The sequence below is a fragment of the Lethenteron reissneri genome, unplaced genomic scaffold (genome assembly GCF_015708825.2).
Source record: "Lethenteron reissneri isolate LAM-NWPU_2019-01 unplaced genomic scaffold, ASM1570882v1 scaffold_1639, whole genome shotgun sequence".
Lineage (NCBI taxonomy): Eukaryota > Metazoa > Chordata > Hyperoartia > Petromyzontiformes > Petromyzontidae > Lethenteron > Lethenteron reissneri.
Window position 1 is genome coordinate 5,829,972 of NW_026891376.1, and position 21,388 is coordinate 5,851,359.

General features: G+C 51.4%; 1 long non-coding RNA gene across 1 annotated transcript; it reads left to right on the forward strand.

The window, feature by feature from the left end:
- The first annotated feature begins 16,888 nt into the window (after positions 1-16,888).
- Positions 16,889-20,120, forward strand: LOC133363032 (uncharacterized). The gene is made up of 3 exons (XR_009757567.1): positions 16,889-17,069; positions 18,095-18,227; positions 20,066-20,120. It is a non-coding gene; the product is annotated as an uncharacterized LOC133363032 (long non-coding RNA).
- Positions 20,121-21,388: the final 1,268 nt, after the last annotated feature.

A 21,388-nucleotide genomic window follows, 5' to 3' on the forward strand; every position in this document is an offset into this window, starting at 1 on the left:
GGTGGTGGCGTTGTTAGTGGTGGTGGTTAATGGTGGGATTGTTGTTAGTGGTGGTGTTAGTGGTGGTCTGTTAAGGCTATTACGGGGGAGCTTTGTCTTTGGTGGTGTTCGTGGGGGGAGGGGGGCGTCGGGGTGGGGAAGGTACTGGGGGGGAGGGGCTTACGGGCTGTTGCGTCACGAGGGCGTGCTCACCGGGCCCCGCCCCCACTTCTGGCGATTTCTTTTTGTCACAGGCGGCGACTCTGGAGCAAGTGTCTCTCATGAAATTGTCTTTTCCGAGACCAAGGTTCTCTGCAAACCTCCCGGCTACCATCAAATGTTTGTACACGAAGCCATACAAATATACAAACACAGACATAATTTCAACCGTGATGATGGGTACAAACTTAGTAATCATTGGAAAGATGTTATCAACCACGCAAAAAAGACTTAATTACACTTTTTTGGACCATCTTATCTGACAGGCACTATTTTACTTTACTTTACCGAGTGTTAACATCCCCAGTGTTTAACAGTACTCTCTTCATTGTTCAGCCAGCATTGGTATAAACATGGGCATTTTCGTTCTTTTTCGATCATGTGTATCAGGCCTCCCCTCCCCCTCTCTGTCCTATGCGTTGGCGTTGTGCAACAGCAACAGCGCCCACGCCGGCGTCCATTATTTTGGCCCCGCCCCCTCCCCCTCCCGATGCGTTGTACGTGGCACTCCGTGCCGTCTTTGAGCCCCGCCCCCCTCCCTCCCGATACGTTCCATTCATTGGCTACCACATTCTGATGAGCTCCCCCCCCCTCTCCTCCCCCTCAACTTGCTTTTAAGGGATTACATCTTGAATCATTGCCTCACTTGATGCAGCTAATCCGGCTGTGACGGTCCCACCTGATGACGGAGACTTGTGTTGCCTCCGAAACGTCGTGATTTTTGTTTTATTTTTATTAATTTTGATGTTTTACCTACGTGACTTTACCGGAAAAAAAAACCTGTGAGTGAGTGGTGATGTGAGTGGTGAGGACGTGTGTGTGTCTGTGTAGTGTACTGGCAGGAGGAATGGTGGTGTTAGTGGTGTTACTGATAGTGGTGGTGTGTTGTGAGTGGTGACAATGTGAGTTCATGTCAGAATCAGAATACTTATACTGGAGGAGTCTGATGAGCTATACAGCTTTTTCTCACAGATGTGCAGTGTTGTGGGTGAATGGTTATGATGTAAGCTCGTGTTGATGATGTGAGTTTCTTGTTAATGATGTGGGTCCGTGTTAATGATGTGGGTTTGTGTTGATGATGTTGGTTAACGGTGAGGATGAGTCTGTGATGTGACGTGACTCGTGTTGAGACCCTGTGTGACCCTCGCCTTCGTCTCCCGCTCTCCACGCAGAGACCCGGACCGTGTGAGAGACGCCGCGAGTTCTGTGCACCCTGCACTGTACGTACCGTGTACCAGTCGGGGAGCGGGCAGTATTATTGCGGTGAACACCACGCTGCCCTCCAAGTTCGACTCCCGCTCACGGCCACCAACACTGCTGACGATTACCTCAGACGCTCCTGGGCCTCCCCGTGTAGCCGTAGCGAGCAGCACCGATGAAGGACGGCACGGCACGTGACACCAGTGTTGGTGGCCGTGAGCGGGAATCGAACCCTGGGTGGCAAGGTTCGTAGCGAAGCGCGCTAATCACTACACTACCGCACACACACAGACACACACAAACACACAGACACACACAGACACACAACAACCGCCATTCGCCACTAAGTGGCGGTGACGTCACCACGACGCTTGTGCCAGGCCATGTGCACCTTGAGGCCACGTGAAGTGTCGAACGCCCGCTGGCAGGAGGTCATGGGGCAGACCCAGGTGCCACGGGTCGACTGACTGAGATGACTGAGATGGCTGCCTGATGCACCACCTGTGCCCCCTACTGTGCCAACTTGCTGTGCTTTAGCCACCCGGCACTCCGCTCGTTGTTGTGAGCGTCGCTCCTCCGTCCTCCATTGGTGTTGGAGGGCAACTGCCTCCAACTGCCCAGTAGCGTCCTTCACGAGCCTCCTCCACTGAGGCCGATCTTGACACCTCTCAGTCATCGACAAGTCCACTCAGCTCCACGTCCTCCTGTACCACATCACTCCATCTTTTCTCTAGCCCGTGCTGCGCCTGTTTAGCCCCCTCGATCCGGCCGAACAAAAGCTGTTTAGGCATGCGGTGGCTGGGTATGCAGGCTACATGACCCAGCCAACGCAGCCTTGCCTGCCGGAGGAGCTCACCGATGGGACTTTGCCCAGATCTTTCAAGGATTTGTGAGCTCCTCACAAAATCCAGCCTGGTTAAACCCAGGATGGATCGTAGGCAGGCCAGCCTAAATGTTTTTAACCGGCGAAGATGCTCCATTAGGGTGGTCCACGTTTCGCAAGCGTAGAGAAGGGAGGGAATGACTGTGGCCGAGAAGACCTGAAAATTCGAGCGGAGTGACAGACCAGGCAGCTTCCACACAGCGTTACGCAACCGATGAAAAGATATTGCTGCTCGACTGATTCGGAGTGAGACCTCCGCTGCCAAACCGGAGCCGGTCATGAGCACACTGCCCAGGTATGGGAAACTTTCCACTCTCTCCACAACTGCCCCATCACCGATTGAGAGTTGTGGGGGTGGAGTGTCTGATGGTACAAAATACCCAGGCAGGTGCTTAATTTTGGTGGGGCTAATGGTAAAGCCCCACCTCTTAGTGGCACATTCCAGTTTCAGCAGAAGCGTCTCTAACTCCTCCTCTGAATGAGCAGCAATTACCAAATCATCGGCATACATAACGTGGTTGACCAATAGGGAGCAATCCCTTGACCGCCCCCGGGCATCAATCAGTCTCCCATTATATCTGTACCAAATGGAAATTCCCCCGGTACAGCTATTGAAGGCTTCACGAACTACGTGATCAAAATAGATGTTAAATAATGTGGGAGCCAGATGACATCCCCGTCGCACCCCAAGGTGTATAGGGAATGGCTCTGACTCCCGGCCACATAGTTTTACCCGGGCCCACTCACCATCATGAAGGTCCTTAATGATCGTGAGCAGAGGGTCAGGGACTATGAAAGAACGAAGAACAATGCAGAGCCCAGGCCTACTGATGGTATCATAGGCCTTGACCAGATCAATAAAGCAGAGATGTAGGTCTTGTTGGAATTCCCTACACCTCTGCTGTAGCAGACAGACAGAAAATATGGCATATGTGAAAGACCTCCCTTTCCTGAAACCGCATTGGGGCTCCGCAAGCCTCTCCTCAGCATGCCTAGCAAGGCGATGTTGAATAATCCTTGCCAGGACCTTTCCCGGCATACTGAGGAGTGAGATGCCCCTGTAGTTGTTACAGTCTGTGCGGTCCTCCTTCTTAAAGAGGGGGACCACCAGGGCATATTTCTAGTCCTATGGAACCCGTCCAGTGGTCCAGACTGTTGTTATGATGTCATGTAGGGCAGTCTGTGCGCAAACGCCACCCTCCCTCAGCATTTTGCTTGGGAGATCATCTCTGCCCGGTGCCTTTCCTGGTCTCAGACTCTGGATCGCCTTCCGTACTTCCTCAACCAATGGCACCTCAGCCAGCCACTCACAGGGGGTGACTTCCAATATTTGAGGCACAGCAGCCTCAGCAGGGTCATCCCCACTTTGTCCCACGTTGTTTTCCTGGGTAAGGGATTTCCCCTACCCTAGGACCTCACAGAAATGCTCAGAAAATCTGCAAACTTGTTCCTGGGGGTCGGAGATTGGATCACCATTCTTTCCTCTAATGATGGTAATAGGTGTGGTGCTGCAGGTTACTTTTGTCATGAAATTAAAGAGCGATTTGTTCTTGCGGGCCACTGAGGCAGACTCCTATCTCCTCAGCAACCCGTGACCACCACCCATCCTTGCAGCGCCTCACGTCTCTCCGAACCTCCGAGCGAAGGCTGCGGTAAGCCTCCTCATTCTCTGATGTGGGATGCTGTAGACGATTAGAGTGGGCCTTTCGCTTTTTCTCAACCATCCTGAACACCTCCTCTGTCATCCAGGGTATTTGGGGAGGTCTGGACCACGTTCCCAAAGCAGCCATTGCAGCTGCATGAGTCACAGTCCTAAACCTTGCCCATTTACTCTCGACATCAGGAGTGGGGGACGATGCCAACCCCAGCCGCAAGCGTTGATGAAATTCTCGGTTGCAACTTTCATAAGCTAACTGAGACCAGGCCACCTTAGGTTGGAATGGGGTCTTGGGTGTACATCCACCACCGGAGTGGAAGAATGGCAGGCGCATCTTACAGATGACTAGTCAGTCGATGGTCAGAGGGCAGATCAGCTCCACGGTAGGTCCTGGTGTCAAGGACATGGGCTCGCATCCGCTGATCCGTCACTATGTAGTCCAGCAGATGTTCTTGCTTGGATCCAGCATGCATCCGTGATGTTGTGTTGATGCGCCGATGCCGGAACAGCGTGTTGGTAATTACAAGATCATTGGCTGCACAAAAATCTAGCAGCCTCCTACCGTTGTTATTGAACTGATCTGGCCCATGCCTTTCAATCACTACAGACCAGGTGCAGACATACAACAACAACCGCCATTCGCCACTAAGTGGCGGTGACGTCACCACGACGCTTGTGCCAGGCCATGTGCACCTTGAGGCCACGTGAAGTGTCGAACGCCCGCTGGCAGGAGGTCACGGGGCAGATCCAGGTGCCACGGGTTGACTGACTGAGATGACCGAGATGACTGGCTAATGCACCACCTGTGCCCCCTACTGTACTAACCTGCTGTGCTTTAGCCACACGGTGCTCCGCTCGTTGTTGTGAGCGTCGCTCCTCCGCCCTCCGTTGTTGTTGGAGAGCGACTGCCTCCAACTGCCCAGTAGCGTCCTTCACGAGCCTCCTCTACAGAGGCCGATCTTGACACTGCTGGTACCAGTCATCGGCAAGTCCACTCAGCTCCACGTCCTCCTGTACCACATCACCCTATCTCTTCTCTAGCCCGTGCTGTGCCCGTTTAGCCCCCTCGATCCGGCCAAACAAAAGCTGTTTAGGCATGCGGTGGCTGGGCATGCGGGCTACATGACCCAGCCAACGCAGCCTTGCCTGCCGGAGGAGCTCACCAATGGGACTTTACCCAGATCTTTCAAGGATTTGGGAGCTCCTCACACAATCCAGCCTGGTTAAACCCAGGATGGATCGTAGGCAGGCCAGCCTAAATGTTTCCAACCGGCAAAGATGCTCCATTAGGGGGGTCCACGTTTCGCAAGCGTAGAGAAGGGAGGGAATGACTGTGGCCGAGAAAACCTGAAGCTTCGTGCGGAGCGACAGACCAGGTAGCTTCCACACAGCATTACGCAACCGATGAAAAGATATTGCCACTTGACTGATTCGGAGTGAGACCTCTGCTGTTACACTGGAGCCGGTCATAAGCATACTGCCCAGGTGTGGGAAACTCTCCACTCTCTCCACTACTGCCCCATCACTGTCCGGCAAAACAACCCCCTACCTCCTCGCGGTGCCGGATGGGCAACACTGTGGTGGACAGTGCTGTGGGGGGAGAGCCAATGCCCATTGGCCTCTCCCCTCATGGCGTCTGTGACCACCACAGTGGCTAAACGGGGGCTCTGGACGGGTGCGAGGGGCTGGTAACCCCTCCACCTTCAATTTATTACCACGAAACTACGAATTAAACATAAATATGTAACTAATAAGCTTGTGCCGGAGGCCCCGGGGGGACAAGCGTCTATAACATCTCCTGGCCAAACCCCAATTGGCGGAGCCAGGAGATTAAATCTTCACCCTCGGGGCTCCTCCAGAAACAACGAAAGACACTATGGATGGCCACGTGGAATGTTCGAACGCTCACTGCGGAGGAGAGGCTGCAACTCCTTTGTCAGGAGCTGGATCGGTACCGCACACACACACACAGACATACAGACACACAGATGAGACACAACATACATTCGTCCTCGGGCCGTGACGTCATATCCGCTTCCGCCCAGTGTGCCGCTGGAGCCACGCTGCGAGCTGCGTGCCGAGGAGCGCCTCTCTGCACGAAGCCTCCTGGAGCCTCTCCCGGAGCAGTCACCATGGAGGCTCATGGGCTGCGCAGTACCTCATGCACCCTCGTGGTGCTGCTCGTGACGAGCTACGCGTTCCTCACGTCTGGGCCCACGGAGGAGAAGAATTTCTCCCCGAACTGGCTGGTTAACCTTGGGGGAGCCTGGGAGGTCCAACCGCCACAGGCCGGGCAGCCTCTACCTCTCGCCAAAGCGACCGTGGCTGTCCACATCAGCGACCGGCTCGCAGATCACGAAGCCAAGAGGGAGCCTCGAGTCGCTTCCTCTCCCAGCCATGGCGTGGAGGTTCCCCAAGGAGGAGGAGGAGAAGACGACGACCCAGCTCCCTTAGGGTGGAAGACCTTCATGGAGATGCTGCACAGCAGGCCGGTGGCCATCGCCTACGAGGTGGCAAGTGCAGGGATCGCCCTCCTCAGCCTCGGAGTGTGGCTGAAGAATGCAGTGGTGAGTGCCAGCTTCACGATTACACAGACCATAGCGTGGCACCGCAACAGACACCACACGCAGAGCCACCACACGCAGAGATGTATCACGCGTACAGATCACTCGCGTAGATATAAGAATCTCACTCGCATATGTAGTAGGTTCAATGAGACGTAGACGACGTAGTCGGAGGCACACTTACTTATTATAATGTTTCACTCAGCACAGGCCAATGTATACAACACTCGAAGGGGTAACGGCCCCTTCACCTGTCTAACAGGGAGACCCCATTAACTCTAGCCCGGCTAGCCTACTCCCAGGTCCTCCACTCGAGAGCGAGGGGAGGCTAGCTGATCCAGCTCTGGCCAAGCTAGGATCACGGCACCCTTAGTCACCAGACCGGCTCTTACCAGAGCATCGGCTCTGGGCTCTCGGGGCCACGCCACTGGCTTGCCCTGGTCGGTCCTTAGAAGGACAGCGATCCAGGGGAGTCCCAGAGCCTATCTAGCCTGTCTTCACTCTTCACTAGTTAAGCTGAATACTGAACCCCGTGCCCACCGGCTCACCGCCTTATATAGCAACTCCCCCACGAGGGGTGGGGCCGTGGGAGATCACAGCGCCGTTACAGCCCCCCAGGGCTAACCGATGCGGACATGGATGTAAGCATCCTTCCGCGTGCGGGCATAACCACCCCTCGTGTGTTTGTTCGCCCTCCCGTAACACCTCTACACATACACCACACACACACAAGTATATATGACATCCACACACACATCCTAGACAAAGTCGCAAACACCTTGCTCAATTAATTATGCTTAAATATTATCCACTGCAACTTTAAGGGTGTTTTTTGTTACTGGCAGCGTGGCATTTGGGACATGTGCTGGACTCAGCTGTCCTTGTGCGGCGTTAGTGAGTTGCCCTGGTGCGGACAGAACTATTTCCCCAGCCAGTAGAGTCAGAATAATACTATTTATTTATGGTTGAGGAATCCGATGAGCTATGAAGCTCTTTTTCACAGATGTCCAGTAGGGGCTGGTAAGAACATTACAACAACAAATACTACAAAAACATGATAATAGTGCAAAGTACATGAAAGGTTAACAAATCACCCAAAAACAAACACATAAAACTAAACCACCCCCATCATACAAAGCCCACTGAGGTACTAGCTTATTTTTCAGACGGAACCTGGTCACAAATGATAGATCAACAAAGTGACATCATTTGGACATTCATAGCAGCAAAATAATCTAAATTATCGAAATAAATGTTTCTAAATGTGGAGGGAAAAACCAGAGGATCAAACTACGCAGGGCCATGGCACGTGACCAATGACTTTTGTTTATTGCCGAGAATCCAGCTGTTAGTCAAGGCTGAACTAAAGAGAGGGAAAGATACTTGTTGTCGTGCTGTACATTACAAATACTTGTGCAATGTTTTCAACAGTGGCGTCCGCGACCTCCTGCCATGCCAGCGATGGCCGTCCACACCACCAACCTCCCGAAACAAAAGGCTCGGTCGAACAAGGCCGAAATGGTACCTCAAGCAGCTTCTTCTTTAGGCTGTTGGATGACGGTTCCGCAAGATGGAGAATACCCATCTCCCTCAAGGTGGACGACCTTGATGAAGATGCTGCACAGTGGGCCGGTGGCCATCACTTACCACGTGGAGAGCACGGGGATCGCCATTACCAGCCTAAGAGTCTGGCGGAAGAATCAACTGGTAAGAGAGAGAGAGTGTGCTGGCTTCACTGTCACATAGAGAATCAGCAGGACACCACAACAGACACACACAGAGACACCACACCCAGAGAGGCATCGTGGATATAGATCACTCAGGCAAATGTCATAATCTCACATGCATAGATGACACAAATCAGAATCAGAATATTTATACTGGAGGAATCCGATGAGCTATTAAGCTATTTTTCACAGATGTCCAGGAGAGGCAGGTTAGAACGTTACAACAACAAAAAATAAAAAATCACACTCACACCCTCGACAAAGTCGCACACATTTATTACAAGCACACACATTGTTCATGCTGTGGATTACAAATAGTTGTCCGATATTTGCGACTGAAAGGCAAGTACAACACCCGTGTTCAATCAATGGTGGTGGTGTGGCAGATGGCAAGTGAAAAAAAAATATTTGAGTGGATGTGACCAACAGGGGAAGAAAGAGACTGCAATCTCTTGCCTCTCATACTGATTTTGTTTCCGGTTTTAAACAGAAGTCATCGCAACGTGGACGAGTTTACCGAAGCCGCCACATGAGAGGATCCATGTGGAAATTGGCTCGGGGCAAGCGCCACCCCATGAAAATCAAGAGGACCCACAGATCCCTCAAGACTCAGCTGGATGGCTGCTCCATGATGAATAGCTCACCAACACTTAATAGCGCACCCACCAACAGCACCACTCCTACCAACACCACCACTCCTACCAACAGCACCACTCCTACCAACACCACCATGACAAACCCCACCCCGACCAACATTGCTATCTCGACTAACACCATCACACTTTCAAATACCACCACCTCTACCAATACTATCCTGACTAACACCACCACCTCTTCAACCCCTACAAACCCTACCAACAACATCTTCTCCACCTTCACCACCACCAGGACCGACACCATTACCCCAGCTGAGCGTGAGTGGTGTCACCTCATGATCATGGCCCGCACCAATGCCCGCTGCACTACAATAAGCTCAATTATCCCTACCAGCTCAAACACCAACTCCCCCGCTCCTACCAACTTCACCACCTCGACCAATCCCACGCCTACCAACATTACCTCCTCTACCCTCACTACCACTCCCAGCCAATCACCCCAGCTGAGTATGTGTCCAGCCTCATGATCATGAGGGAAAAGAGATCACTCTTCATGGCCCGGATCAATGCCTGCTCCACCACTCCTACCAACTCCACCACCTCTACTAACCACACACCTACTAACACTACCTCCTCTACTAACCCAACCCTGACCAACATCACTTCCTCTACCCTCACCACCACTCCTTCCCACATCATCACCCCAGCTGAGCGTGAGTCCCGCCTCGTGATCATGAGGGCAAAGAGACCACTCTTCATGGCCCGGATCAATGCCTGCTCCACCACTCCTACCAACTCCACCACCTTTAGAATCCGCACACCTACCAACACTAACACCCCTCCCAACACCGCTACCCTGACCTAACGCAACTACTCCGACGAACACCACCACTCCTACCAAAACCAACCCTACCAACGCCAACCCTATCAACACCAACCCTACCAACACCATTATTCTTACTACTACCCCTACCAACACCAACCCTACCAGCACCAATCCTACCAACACAATGACTCCTACCAATACGACCACCCCAACCGACACCATCACTCTTCCCAACAACAGTCCTATCAACGTTACCTATCCTACAAACGCCAACTCTATAAACACCTTGACCCCTACCAACACCACCACCCCAAATAAGAAATAATACAAAATAAATAACATTACAACATCGCTGCACCCTTTGCATGTTAGCGTGCTGCGCTACGAAGCCGGCGACCGGAGTTAAATTTCCGCTCATGGCCAACACCAGTGATCGACTCAGTCTCAAATTAGTGCCTGGTACTCATTTAGCTGAGGCTACCTCGCATGCCAGTCTGTTAAATCTTTACGGGGGATCTTTGTCTTTGACATATCTGTGGGCTAGAGTGTAGCTTGATTTATTGTTCATGTGAGGGATGCGCTTTGCCTGCAGCCGCCACTACATCTCCGCTCATGTGTGTTTAGCCGTGTCAGTGACGCGCCACGATGTCGCTACTGCTGCTGTCACTGTCACGACCCGGTCGGTGCAGGGTGCTCTGGGACGAAATAAAAAAGTGGCACGAGGATTATCGCTGCTACTTCAGCAGATTAAGAACGGTTCTCATGGAGTCATCAAAATGCACCTGAAATCACTGCTGAGCATCTCAATCACATCTGTGAAATGTCAACGGTGGTGTCCGTTGCCCCTGCTGTGAGTGGTGGAGATGTCCTTGAGCAGTGGTGATGTCCTTGAGTGGCGGTGGAGATGTCCCTGAATATTGGTGGAGTCTGTACAACGCGGCTGCTGTATTCGTGATTAAAGAACCTGAGCCGAGCGTGATTGGTGGAGCTCAGCAGAAGGTGATGAGCCGGAGGTGTGAACTGAAAGTTTGAGCTCAAGGCGTGAGCTCAAGGTGTGAGCTCGAGGTATAAGCTGGTGATGCGGTCTGGAGGTGAGCACGCGGTGTCCCTGTGCTCACAAGCGTGGTGCGGGAGGTGGCCCGAACTAAACTTTTTATTTACCAGGTAAGGCCCACTGGTCCAATAGCTCTTTTTCAGAAGCTACCTGGTCACAAATAATATCTCAATGAAGTGGCTCATCATCTGAAAATATATGTCAAATACTAGAAACGTATGTTTCTCAATGTGGAGGGGAAAACCAGAGGAGCCGTAGAAGAATCTACGCGACCACGGAGAAAACACGCAAACTCCAAATATACAGGTGTCGGGGTCGGAATCGAACCCACGTCTCCCTGTATACCAGGCGAGGTAGTTGACATCTCTCAATAACTGCCTCCTCATAGCCGTATCTCCACATAAACAATGCGAGTGGTTCTACTCATCCCGTCAGCCTTCTGAGAGTAGATCTCAGCAGCATCATTGATTCAACACAAGCAGCATCCTGGTGAGGATTGGACACTTGGTGACTAATCAGCAGTCAGGCTTGCTTGAACCAACACTGATGAATTGCCAGGTCCTCTTGGCAGGGACCCACTCTGATAGACATGGATCAAGTTCAGCAAATAACTATGTCACGCACTGGCTCGAGCCTGGCCCTGCGGATGTCACTGGAGTGCACGGATACACAGCACCCTCTCCTGGGTGAATCTCTGGCTGCTATGGCAGTGGCGCACGAACACAATCCCGAATTAAACAAAATCAACACATTCGTTAATAACCCGGCGGCCTTTAAAGAAGAACACATACAGGCGACGCTTCGGACAATGGCCTTCCTGTCCAAGCCGGCAGCTCGCCACTTCAACAGTTGGGACGACTGCCCCGAGTGTCGGTGCGTGGCCTCTACCCGCGACCTCTGCTCATGGTGGAGGTGGCAATGAGACCAAAACCTCATGAGCTAAATGACCTAAGGGGCTGTCCATAAATGACGTCACGCGATTTTGGACGACTTTTGACCCCACCCTCCCTCGTCACACGGCGTCACGAAAAGTCAGACCCCCCCCCCCTCAAATATGACGTCACAAAGCTCTGCCCCCCATCCCCCCACAAAAAATAAAACACGCTTCAAATAGCTTTAAAGTATTGTCATTGTAGTGCGTATTTAATGTGCCGCTGCACTATGATGTTGTAGGATAAAACATTTATTAAAAGTATATTTAATTAAGTAGAACGTGTTGACTATATTTATTTAAAGTTACGCATTTTGATGTGACGTCACATTTCTCAAACCCCCCCCCCCCCCTCGTCACACATCGTCACAAATGTCTGACTCTCCCCCCCCCCCCCCCTAGGTGCGTGACGTAATTCAAGGACGTCCTCTAAATAACCTAACCAACATGGACGTCCTCTAAATAACCTAACCAACATGGACGTCCTCTCAATAACCTAACCAACATGGACGTCCTCTCAATAACCTAACCAACATGGACGTCCTCTAAATAACCTAACCAACATGGACGTCCTCTAAATAACCTAACCAACACGGACGCCCGATCAGTAATCTCCACCGCCGCCGTGTGGCCACGTGGTACAACTGCAGTGCCACAGTGCGGGCGAGGCAGCTGCTGCACTCTGCGCTGTCTTCGCCGAGGGGGTCCGAGGGGGGTTACAGGGGGGCTCTGGGGTGCATCCCGGGGGGGTCAGGAGGGGTGCGGGCACCTCATCGCGTGCCGCTTTCAGATGCGCTTCTGCGGCCATCGCTCTTCCTTCCGATATTTGGAAGCCATTGGAGCTCTGCACTTTTAAATGTCTTTGACAACCCATTTCTTTAGAACTGCTTTTTGTGCTTAGTTTGTTGTCCTTCACCAGCAGCCAGCACCTCCGATTATCGCGGTTGGCTACGTACGGTGCGATAGAAGTTCAACATACATGTTGTATGTTTATTTCTAGATTTGAAGCTTTCGTGACTGCAATGATTCATATTCTTAGGTTTTTTCGGTAAAGTCACGTAGGTAAAACATCAAAATTAATAAAAATAAAATAAAATAAAGATCACGACGTTTCGGAGGCAACACAAGTCTCCGTCATCAGGTGGGACCGTCACAGCCAGATTAGCTGCATCAAGTGAGGCAATGATTCAAGATGTAATCCCTTAAAAGCGAGTTGAGGGGGGAGGAGAGGGGGGGGAGCTCATCAGAATGTGGTAGCCAATGAATGGAACGTATCGGGAGGGAGGGGGCGGGGCCAAAAGGGTGGGCGACGGCGTGGAAGCGATTGTGCGCATGAGACCAACTGCTGCACACGCCAACGCATTGGACAGAGAGGGGGGAGGGGGAGGCCTGATACACATGATACAAAAGAACGGAAATGCCCATGTTTATACCAATGCTGGCTGAACAATGAAGAGATTACTGTTAAACACTCGGTAAAGTAAAGTAAAATAGTGCCTGTCAGATAAGATGGTCCAAAAAAGTGTAATTAAGTCTTTTTTGTGTGGTTAATAACATCTTTCCAATGATTACTAAGTTTGTACCTATCATCACGGTTGAAATTATGTCTGTGTTTGTATATTTGTATGGCTTCGTGTACAAATACAGACATAATTTCAACCGTGATGATAGGTACAAACTTAGTAATCATTGGAAAGATGTTATTAACCACACAAAAAAGACTTAATTACACTTTTTTGGACCATCTAATCTGACAGGCACTATTTTACTTTACTTTACCGAGTGTTTAACAATAATCTCTTCATTGTTCAGCCAGCATTGGTATAAACATGGGCATTTCCGTTCTTTTGTATCATGTGTATCAGGCCTCCCCCTCCCCCCTCTCTGTCCAATGCGTTGGCGTGTGCAGCAGTTGGTCTCATGCGCACAATCGCTTCCACGCCGTCGCCCACCCTTTTGGCCCCGCCCCCCCTCCCTCCCGATACGTTCCATTCATTGGCTACCACATTCTGATGAGCTCCCCCCCTCTCCTCCCCCCTCAACTCGCTTTTAAAGGATTACATCTTGAATCATTGCCTCACTTGATGCAGCTAATCTGGCTGTGACGGTCCCACCTGATGACGGAGACTTGTGTTGCCTCCGAAACGTCGTGATCTTTATTTTATTTTATTTTTATTAATTTTGATGTTTTACCTACGTGACTTTACCGAAAAACCTAAGAATATGTTGTATGTTAGTGCTGTATGTTGTGCATTGGTGTTGCAGCCAGCCAGAAACCGGCGTGATCAACAATATCCCCAAGCTCTGTGGTCCTACATTGGGATAATTTGTCGATACCGCGTTGGCAGTGGTGCACAAATAAAACTCACTGAACACATTCGTTAATACCACGGCTGCCTTAAGAGGAAAATATATCATGGGCGATGTTTGAGGCAATGGGCCCCATTGCATGGCATATGTTTGCCCAGTTCCATTCAAGAGCGAGTATGCATGTGAGGGGAGAGAACCAACGCGTGCGAGGGGGAAACATTAAATCCCCTCGAGATGGAAATGTCTCCGCTTGCTGCGCTTCCAGACCCTGGATAGGCCAGGAGATGGCGACCTTAGCGACCACGGGGAGTTTCACAACATTTGTGTGGTGATCCACACGTGCACATACACACAGACTCACACTCACACAGACTCACTCACACAGACTCACACACACTCACACACAGACTCACACACTCACACAGACTCACACAGACTCACTCACACAGACTCACACACTCACACAGACTCACACACTCACACAGACTCACACACTCACACAGACTCACTCACACAGACTCACACACTCACACAGACTCACTCACTCACACAGACTCACTCACTCACACAGACTCACACACTCACACAGACTCACTCACTCACACAGACTCACTCACTCACACAGACTCACACACTCACACAGACTCACTCACTCACACAGACTCACTCACACAGACTCACTCACTCACACAGACTCACTCACTCACACAGACTCACACACTCACACAGACTCACTCACTCACACAGACTCACACACTCACACAGACTCACACACTCACACAGACTCACTCACTCACACAGACTCACACACTCACACAGACTCACTCACACAGACTCACACACACTCACATACAGACTCACACAGACTCACACACTCACACAGACTCACACACTCACACAGACTCACTCACACAGACTCACACACTCACACAGACTCACTCACTCACACAGACTCACTCACTCACACAGACTCACACACTCACACAGACTCACTCACTCACACAGACTCACACACTCACACAGACTCACTCACTCACACAGACTCACTCACTCACACAGACTCACACACTCACACAGACTCACTCACTCACACAGACTCACTCACTCACACAGACTCACACACCCACACAGACTCACTCACACAGACTCACTCACTCACACAGACTCACTCACTCACACAGACTCACACACTCACACAGACTCACTCACTCACACAGACTCACACACTCACACAGACTCACTCACTCACACAGACTCACACACTCACACAGACTCACACATTCACAAAGATCCCCCGTATATCCTGAACAGACTGTTGGGGCAAGTGCTGTTAGCGAGCACCTATGCACGGCACACGAGGGAGTGGGTAGCCAGGACCACGCCCGGCCGCCTTTGTCTCCCTAGTGACGATGTTTACACAAAGCGCCGCGCTAACCGCTGCACCGCCGCTCCCCGCTGTTACAGTGCAGCACTGTCCCCAGGTAAGATGGCCGCCCGCCCCCACGTGACTCGGCGCGCGCACTCGGCACGTGGTGTCAGCAGCACGTGGTGTCACCCAGCGCGCGCGGTCTCGCGCCGCCATCACTGCTCACAGAGTCGCTGCCGCGTGAGTCTTTGGGCCTTTGTGTGAGTCTCTGTGTGAGGGTCTGGGTCTCTGTGTGAGTCTCTCTGTGTGAGAGTCTCTGTGTGTGTGTCTCTGTGTCTCTGCGTGAGAGTCTGTGTGATAGTCTCTGAGTCTCTGTGTGAGTGTCTCTGGGTCTCTGTGTGAGAGTCTCTGGGTGAGAGTCTCTGTGTGAGTCTCTCTGTGTGAGAGTCTCTGTGTGTGTGTCTCTGTGTGAGAGTCTGTGTGAGAGTCTCTGAGTCTCTGTGTGAGTGTCTCTGGGTGAGAGTCTCTGAGTCTCTGGGTGAGAGTCTCTGAGTCTCTGGGTGAGAGTCTCTGGGTCTCTGTGTGAGTGTCTCTGGGTGAGAGTCTCTGAGTCTCTGGGTGAGAGTCTCTGAGTCTCTGGGTGAGAATCTCTGGGTCTCTGTGTGAGAGTCTCTGGGTCTCTGTGTGAGAGTCTCTGGGTGAGAGTCTCTGGGTCTCTGTGTGAGAGTCTCTGGGTGAGAGTCTCTGGGTCTCTGTGTGAGTGTCTCTGGGTGAGAGTCTCTGAGTCTCTGGGTGAGAGTCTCTGAGTCTCTGGGTGAGAGTCTCTGGGTCTCTGTGTGAGAGTCTCTGGGTGAGAGTCTCTGAGTCTCTGGGTGAGAGTCTCTGGGTCTCTGTGTGAGGGTATCTGGGTCTCTGTGTGAGAGTCTCTAAGTGAGAGTCTCTGAGTCTCTGGGTGAGAGTCTCTGAGTCTCTGGGTGAGAGTCTCTGGGTCTCTGTGTGAGGGTCTCTGGGTCTCTGTGTGAGGGTCTCTGGGTCTCTGTGTGAGAGTCTCTGGGTCTCTGTGTGAGGGTCTCTGTATGCGAGTCTCTGTGTCTCTGTGTGAGAGTCTCTGGGTCTCTGTGTGAGAGTCTCTGTGTGAGGGTCTCTGTGTGAGAGTCTCTGGGTCTCTGTGTGAGGGTCTCTGTGTGAGAGTCTCTGGGTCTCTGTGTGAGAGTCTCTGGGTCTCTGTGTGAGAGTCTCTGGGTCTCTGTGTAAGAGTCTCTGGGTCTCTGTGTGAGGGTCTCTGTGTCAGAGTCTCTGGGTCTCTGTGTGAGGGTCTCTGTGTCAGAGTCTCTGGGTCTCTGTGTGAGAATCTCTGTTGAGAGTCTCTGGGTCTCTATGTAAGTCTCTGGGTCTCTGTGTAAGTCTCTGGGTCTCTGTGTGAGAATCTCTGTGTGAGAGTCTCTGGGTCTCTGTGTGAGGGTCTCTGTGTGAGAATCTCTGGGTCTCTGTGTGAGGGTCTCTGTGTGAGGGTCTCTGTGTGAGAGTATCTGGGTCTCTGTGTGAGAGTCTGGTTCTGGTGCAAGAAACACAAGAATGAAGCCTGCCAATGCCCCCCTCTGCTCCACGTGGCATGGCACTGCAGCAACTCCCCGCCCGTGTGGGCCCGTGCAGTTGCACCGCCTGCACACGCGGCAGGAGACGTGGCCGCTGGTGGTGTGCCGCGTGCTCGTAGTTTTAGTGGACTGTATCGTCCTTGCCCGCACAGGAAATCAAAGGTAATTGTTTATAGCATGGTCTACATGCGCGTGCGTTTTGTGTCTTAGTGTTTGTTCTTGCTCCGCACATCAGATTAGCACCATTGGCTACGTACGGTGCGAAAGAAGTTAGTTTAAATTTCTACATCCGTTAAAGGAGTAGATGATGGAAAATGTAAAACTGAAGTCTCGCGTAAGGCAGTGTGGCGCTTACAGAAAGACACGCCTTTAGCTCGTGCAGTTACAGTCGTCTCAAGGAGACGCCACATGAAGATGCGTGAAGGTAATTTAATTTCTGACGGGGAGAAACAGCGGCTACTCGAAATATAAACCATTCTTGGGAGCCTCCCTTCGGTCAGTTCGGCCTTAAATGAGTACTCGGTTCATTGCGAGTGTAGATTCGGGAGACAAAGACGGCTGTGATTCTGCTTACACGACCACTAACAGCACGCTGCTGGCCTTCATAGAGGCTCACTCGCTACGCTTGATGTTCAGAGCTAAAAGTAGCGAATTGAGTCCCCAAAAGAAGATCTGAGCAGGCCATAAAATAAGGGACAATAAACTCAGAATAGTTTTTTACGCTTTTCATCGTCAACGCCTGCTGTTGTATCATTTCAAGCGGCATTGGTTCAACACAAGCATGTAAGAATTGTTTCAATACCACCAGGTAAATTAGTTGCTAGATGTACTGTTAATGTATGAAGTTCATAGTTTAAAAAAGTAATCTAATGTCCGCGATTTTGAATTATCCGCGGCTGTCCTCCCTGTCAGCACGAATAATCGATAATCTACTTTATTAGCTGACGTCCAAAGAAAATCCTAAATGAATGAAAATCAGGTCTACGATTGTCATTCAATTATAGACCTGATTGAATGAAAATCAGGTCTATCGTCATAATTACAGACCCCTTAATCTGTGATGATGACGAGGAGTGGCCGCTTTCAAATGGGAAAAGTCGACGCTGTCTTTGCGCGTCAGGTGCTGCCTTAGCACTTGTTCTGATCCCATGCCTTGGTTGGGATTTTAAGAAATGTCTGTTTCCCAGTGGAGCCTGGGACGCGTCACGCAGCCGCCCCTACCTGCTGCCGGTGTGCGGACACGCGTCTCGTGTGGAGCATGCCTGCAGGACAAAGGCACGCGCACGCGCGGGCTGCGAGTTTGTGTGCCCGACCTGCAAGGTACAGCTACGACAGTCGTATGGCCACGTTGTGTACACACGCGCGTACGAGTGTGTATGTCAGGGTGTTTGTATCTGCCTGCATGTGCACAACAGTGCAGCGGTTAGCGCTACGCTGCGCTACGAACCCGGCGACACGAGTTCGATTCCCGCTCATGGCCGCCAACACTGGTGACGATTATATGAACCAGTCCTGGACCTCCCCTAAAGTTGACTCGGCGTCAAATGAGTACCTGGTACAGTGTGTAAACAACGCCACTGGGGAGACAAAGGCGGCCGGGCTTGATGTTGGCCAAACACCCTCTCGCGCCGTGCCGGCCTTCATGGATGCTACTCACTATCGGCACTTGCCCCAACAGTCTGTTAAGGCTACACGGGGGATCTTTGTCTTTTGTATGTGAACGTGTTATCAAAACGCCTCTCGGCTGGTCTCGTGTGAAGTCCCCAGTGGTGTAACTGGGTGCTACTGCAGTGGATAAAACAACCTGCAAATATGAGCCAAAGATTTATTTGTTAACAGTGAAAGCGAAGTTTTTCAGGCATTGTCAAAAACATTTTGCAAGGGACCAGAATGGATGAATCCGAGTCAACGACACAAGATGTCGCTTGCTTCTGTCTGTGATTTGCAGTTACGAGTTTTACTCACTCTGCCACGTTTGCAATAGTTTCCTTGTATTTGGCAAGCAATCGGAGAGGGACAAACGGTGATGCCATCTTTTTTGTACGCTTTCTCTTTTTGAAAATGTTGCTGCTTGACATTTTAATGGTACACTACCAAGCTGTCAGTTGAATATGTAGCAGGCTTTCGCGACCAATGTCCATAATCGAGGTTTTTGGGTTAGATTGCGTAAATATAATAAATGTCGTTAATCCCGGCACCACCCAATACGGTCAATTAGTAAGGTTTGTCACGTAACCAAAACATGCCAATTCATGACTAGTACAGCACATCGTTGGAAAGTAAAGATGTATTAAAATACAGGAAAATATATTGTTATACGGCATTCTACAATCTGGAATGCTCTTCACTAACCAGCATCTGTCGTAAACGGCAATGCGAATCTTCCTTCATGTACAGACAGTCCCCAGGTTGCGAAAGATCTGACTTGAGGAAATCTAACCTAATGGGAATGCTTCCATAAATCACGTAACAATAAAACATCGATATGCAGACATTCTTGCGTTAATTACGTAAGCGCAAATATTGCAGCACAGTGAGGTTTGCGGATGAATACCGTGGAGCGAGACGTAAGGCGAGGGGCAACCTTACGCCTCGCTTGAGCTCCACGAGGGTTAAGGCATTTATTGTCGTGTTATGTAATTCTTTCATTTCGTAGCATTATGTCATTGCTTGTTTTATATGCTGAGAGCTTGTTTTTCCCCATGTTTCTATTGCTAGTTTTCTTCATTTAAGTTTATTTCATGAGTTTTTTACTGTATGTACTTTATTTAACACAATTCTACTTCAGTTGCTTATGCACTCAGCCCAGTATCAAGGGGTTATCTGTGTTGTGTCCTGCCCCATGGCAAGGGGGGGGGGGTATCTGTGTTGTGTCCAGCCCCGTGGCAAGGGGGGGTATCTGTGTTGTGTCCAGCCCCGTGGCAAGGGGGGTATCTGTGTTGTGTCCAGCCACATGGCAAGGGGGGTATCTGTGTTGTGTCCAGCCACATGGCTAGGGGGGGTATCTGTGTTGTGTCCAGCCCTGTGGCTAGGGGGGTATCTGTGTTGTGTCCAGCCCCGTGGCAAGGGGGGTATCTGTGTTGTGTCCAGCCACATGGCTAGAGGGGGTATTGGTGTTTTGCGATGACGCCTATTCACACCTTCGTCTCCTTCGTCAGGTCCCCGGCCTCCTACCTGCAGCCCGACGAAGCGCTTGGAAATTTCCTACCCACGTGAGCATCACCGCTCTCCCCCTCGCCTCTGCGGCCGCTCGGCTCATCTCCGTGTGCGCGATAATGCGTGGTGACATGTTTATTGCATTTCTCTTTTTTTTATACTAACTGCTATAAACTAAACTTTTTTATTTTAAGTGCCTACTGAACTATATAGCTATTTTTCAGAAGTGACCTGGCTACTGTAATAAAATACTCCGTTGGTCACTGTTGGTCTCCTTTGGCCTTTTATTTAGTTTCTTTCTCCGCACCCCGCTGGTCCTGTCCGCGGACCAGCGTCGTCTAGCGCGCGCCCCGCACGCGCGACCTCATCGGCTCCTCCACTCTTTCTCACACCCCGCTAGTCCTGACAGGGGACCAGCGTCTCCTCGCGCGCGCCCACGCACGCTCCTCCGTTAGCTCCTCCACTCCCGCACTCCGCTGGCCGACGGCGTGCTGAAGGTCCTTCGGCCACGTGGCCGATGGCGCGGATCTCCTCTCACCACCCAACGTGGCTCAGCCTCTTTACTCCGCAACTGACCCCGATTTCTTCCGGGCTCCCACTTATATCCTCTCCCCCACGTGACCCTGACTCCTCCCCTTCCGGATCGTCAGATACGGCCTTCCCATACTGCCCTGCTGGCTCCACCCCCATTCACCTCGCTTCCAATTGGAGCCGAGGTGAACGGCGGCCCCTCCCACACGCCCCCCATACCGGGCTCCGCCCCCCAATAACCCGGGCCGTGTGATTGGGCCAGAGCCCAGCAGCAAACCCCATTTACGCTCTCATTTCACTACAAATAATAGTTCAACGAAGGGGCTTATGTGCAAATTTTAATTAGCCAAATACTATTAAGGCATCTTGAATCTAAATGTAGAGGGGAAAACTAGAGGACCCAGAGAAAAATCCACGCGACTGCGGAGGGAACATGCAAACTCCAAATTTACAGCAGGCGTCAGGGTCGGGATGGAACCCACGCCCTCCTGTATACCACGCCACCATGACACTATACTGCCAGCCACCGTCCAACATTCACAAGGTTCAGAAATTCCCTTCGCGGCCTGCGGAACACGCTGCAGATAAAGTTATATAGGGCGGGCACAGAGTACCCACAGTTCCAGTGTCCACCCCCTACCCACAAGCCTCACCCTTCCCTACCCACAAGCCTCGTCCCTCACCACTCCCTTATCACAATCCTCACCCTTCCCTACTCCCTACCCACAAACCTCACCCATCCCCTACCCACAAGCATACAGGCACCACTCGCGTGGGCGCAACGTGCACAGGTG